This window comes from Ovis aries, chromosome 12 (genome assembly GCF_016772045.2).
Source record: "Ovis aries strain OAR_USU_Benz2616 breed Rambouillet chromosome 12, ARS-UI_Ramb_v3.0, whole genome shotgun sequence".
NCBI lineage: Eukaryota > Metazoa > Chordata > Mammalia > Artiodactyla > Bovidae > Ovis > Ovis aries.
In genome coordinates, this window is record NC_056065.1 from 12,102,017 (window position 1) to 12,106,800 (window position 4,784).

The following is a 4,784-nucleotide window of genomic DNA, read 5'->3' on the forward strand; positions in this document are numbered from 1 at the left end:
GAGAAAAATTATGTTTCTTAGAGAAATGAGGTTATTGTTAGAAATGTTATTTTCCCACCTTCTGTTTGTTATACTTGGAAACACACTAATATCTATCCATGTATTATTATAATTAATTATGCATATATATTTTACATTCAAATGTACACTATAAATAGTAATTTTAATAAAACATATAAAATTCCTCTGAAGTGGCATAGCTAAAGTAAGTAGTTTTTTTAAAAATTCATTCCCCATGCTTCCCAATTAAAATGCAAAGACATATCTGACAAAACACTAAGAGGAACACAGAGCGAGTGCCCTTTATTCATATAATAATTGATTACTGCTGTGACAACATCCCACCTTTTCCACATAGTTGTGAAAAGAGTTCATTTTAAATTAATTGGCATCACCATGAAATAAATTACAAGACTGTGTAGCTGGGAAGAAAATCAGGCCCACATAAGATATAATTGGGTGAAACTGATACAAGGATTGTGTGGGAGAATGTTAGAAATGGAGTTTTTGCATAAGAAATAAACGTATGAAGGCTATGAGACTGAGACCAGACTGTTTTTGTTTTTAAGGGGAATTTCCTCTCTTTAAAAAATGAATCTCTTTGGACTGTATAGTCCACAGGGTCACAAAGAGTCAGACACGACTGAGCGACTTTCACTTAGTTATCTAACAATGATTATTATTGATTACTTATTTTAGGACATGGCTTGTATAATTCAGAAGATTAGCTGATCAGCTTCCATTTAAATGAAAGGGAAGGTCCATTTAATTTAAACTTCAAGTCCTAGATAATAGATTTCAATGTTCTTTGAAATATTGGAAAATAAATCTAGACTATTTTCCAAAGTTATGGGCCAGGATGCTACTGTTTGTTTAAAAGCCAAGATGCTATTAAACTCATTAGAAAAGATATTGGAAAGGAAACAAAAAAAAAACATTTTTCTTTGCTTTTATTATATCAACATATATGCTCATTGGGAATATTATGGATACGTACATAATAACTACACCACACAAAATCTGAAACACTATATAAAAAAGTAAAACAATGAAACTAAATAGAATGAGTTCTGTATAAACACAGAATGAAAAAAAAGTTTGGGGAAAGAAATTTGACACTAGCTCATGTTTGTGATGCCCAAAAGATTTTAGTTGTTTATAATATAGTATTAGTATAAAAAACTTGATTATATTTTGAGGTTGAAATAGATACTTTGGCAGAAAGTGAAGAGGAACTAAAAGCCTCTTGATGAAAGTAAAAGTAGAGAGTGAAAAAGTTGGCTTAAAGCTCAACATTCAGAAAATGAAGATCATGGCATCTGGTCCCGTCACTTCTTGGGAAATAAGGAAACAGTGGAAACAGTGTCAGACTTCATTTTTTGGGGCTCCAAAGTCATTGCAGATGGTGACTGCAGCCATGAAATTAAAAGATGCTTACTCCTTGGAAGAAAAGTTATGACCAACCTAATTAGCATATTGAAAAGCAGAGACATTACTTTGCCAACAAAGGTCCGTCTAGCCAAGGCTATGGTTTTCCCAGTGGTCATGTATGGATGTGAGAGTTGGACTGTGAAGAAAGCTGAGTGCCGAAGAATTGAAGCTTTTGAACTGTGGTGTTGGAGAAGACTCTTGAGAATACCTTGGACTTCAAGGAGATCCAACCAGTGCATTGTTAAGGAGATCAGCCCTGGGATTTCTTTGGAAGGAATGATGCTAAAGCTAAAACTCCAGTACTTTGGCCACCTCATGCAAAGAGTTGACTCACTGGAAAAGACTCTGATGCTGGGAGGGACTGGGGGCAGGAGAAGAAGGGGACAACCGAGGATGAGATGGCTGGATGGCATCACGGACTCGATGAACGTGAGTCTGAGTGAACTGCGGGAGATGGTGATGGACAGGGAGGCCTGGCGTGCTGCGATTCATGGAGTTGCAAACAGTCGGACACAACTGAGTGACTGAACTGAACTGAACTGAAGCAAGTATCTGCATAAACTTATAGTCTTCCCAGGTGTTGCAGTGGCGAAGAATCTGCCTGCCAATGCAGGAAACTCAAGAGGTGTGGGTTTGATCTCTATGTTGGAAACAGCCCCTAGAGAAGGGAATGGCTACTCACTGCAGTGTTCTTGCCTGGAAAATTCATGGACACAGGAGCTGGTGGGCCACAATCATGGGTGTTCGCAAAGAGTTGGACATAACTGAGCAACTTTCACACACATAGTAAAAACTATCAGAAAATGGAAAACACTAGGCTTGGGAAAACTCTTCTTATAATTTGAAGATTATATCTATGTCACTATTTTATTACTGCTTTACTGCTTAGCTTAGTTTTTAATATAAGTAATTCATCTCTTAAAGCTGATGTAAATATTTTTAGAAAATGGAATTAAACAATTGTTGAATATTTAAGAATGTTACCGGGAATGTTCATGATGTTATTCATTTTTTGGCAAATTATTTAAAAATCTCATCTGTAGAATCACTCATCAGTGATAACTGATGAATAAAGTAGTATATGGAGTAAAAGAGACCTACAGAGAACAACATATCAAAGATAAAGATCTGATATTTTACCAAAATTCATCACTACTAAGTGTTCCAAATACCTGAAAACTGATTTTATTCCCCAAACTGGCAGTTTTCTTTTCTAAGTCAGAAAACCTATGATTATAGTTGAGGAGATAAGAGGAAAGAATTGCTATTGAGGGCCTTTGACTGGAATCTGTGAGAGGTGATTCAACATCCAGTTTTTTAACAGATTTCATTGACACCTACTGTATTTTTACCCACTACCCACCATCTGCTTCTGGGTGGTGAAAGTCTGACTTGTGACTGCCTGTGCATTCTTAGAGAAAACCTGAGGCAGTCACTGAACAGGAAGTCTTGCTCTAAGGTAACCAGAAGGACTTTGCAAACTGACTGTAAAAGGGCAGTTTGCATGCTGAACGAAAGGAAAGGGCCCCTAAGTATTTGAGGTTGAGTAGGATAGTAGATTTCTGGCCTCAGCAAGGTCCTAATGGGAAGGACGTTGCTCTGCTCTTGTGGGAACAATGTGATGGTTGTGGCCCATGGGGAAAGCACTCTTCCTACCAGCTCTGCCTCTTACCAGCATGTGACCTAGGAAATAACCAAGATCATGGTTTTTTTGTCTAAAAGGACGAATGTGATTTTAATTTCTATTTTAAAGTATGGCAAAACCAATACAATATTGTAAAGTAATTAACCTCCAATTAAAATAAATTTATATTAAAAAATAAATAAATAGAGGCAACAATAAAAATAAATAAATAAAGTTTTCTTTTTCTGTCTCTAGGAATAATTTTTAAATTTCCTCTTTAAATACAGGCTAAATTAAGGCTGAGTCCTTCCAAATAAATGTTGCAGAGTATAGCTCTTTTCCATTAAGTGCTGATTAAGGAACACTGAATATTCACAATCAGTGTTCATTATGTTTTCCTTTAAAGAATTTGCAAGTATCCAGGGAACACTCCATTTGCATGCGTTTAAATGTTTATTTTTAAAGACAAAGAGTAGACAGAATTTTGTTTATCAAATGAGTAGCCTGTGGAAACATAAATCCTGCTATTTTCCCTCCATTTTCTAATGTTCAAATAATCTGTAAAATAGACGTATCAACAAAATTAAGTAAATCTGAGAAAGCAAAATGGAAACATGGAAGAGCTATTGAATCTTTATAGCTTCTCATATTGACATTAAATTATTCAGAATTATCGTGGAATGTTTACACGTAGTGGAGTAGGAAACGGCAATCCACTCCAGTATTCTTGCCTGGAAAATCCCATGGACAGAGGAGCCTGGTGGACCACAGTCCATGGGTTGCAGAGTTGGTCAAAACTGAGGACATTTACATGTAGAAAGAGTATGACGTAGGAACATCTCAAAAGAAATGCATTTTGAAAATCTCTTTGAGTTCTATAAACAAATTACAGTGCTGAAGGAGTGAATGCTTAACTCCATACTTATTTGAGTTGATAATGTTGCAGTAATTTTTTGTTTTATGTGGTAGGCACTGCTGTGCAGCTCATCATATATACACTTACCCATCCTCGTTATTCCTCCTCTTTCCTTTGTATTTTTATTGAGCTAAAAAAATCAATCCTTCCTACCTACAAGGCCTATTTCATACATGCCTGTGTGATGCCACAGAATTAAACCAAGTGATCTATTTGATGGTTTAATCAATGGCATATATATATATATATGCCATTTTTTCTTCGTCATTAATCTGAGGGCCATAGCAGTTTAGATAACCACTGCATCATTATGTACCAGATCCTGGTTGCAAAGAAATAGTTGATATACTAAATGAAGGGTTGTGTTTTGATTCAAAATTTCTCTTTTTACAAAAATGAAGTTTTGAACAATGCAAATGGTATTTAAAATCATCTGTATGATGCTAAACAGTCTCCCATGCAGCAGCATGAAGATATATAGTTTCCTGAATTTATAATGTCATGAGATTATCCACTTATGGTTTAAGAGTGTATTATAGCTCCATAAACTTGCTTTGTACTCTCCCAGTAAGAGATTTTAAAGTACCTGATAAAAGAAACACATTCTAAACAAGTGACTTAAACATTCAGGCTTCAGATATAACATATTTTTCTACTGAAGTAAAGCATGTTTTCTAAATCCTAAAAAAAACTTACATTGTGTTTGTATATTTAAAATATTTTAGCCTTGAAGTTTATCGATTGAGCTGATCTATCCTATCACTTCTTTCCCCCCAAATTATAATCTGATTGTTAGCTTGTTATTTACCTTCT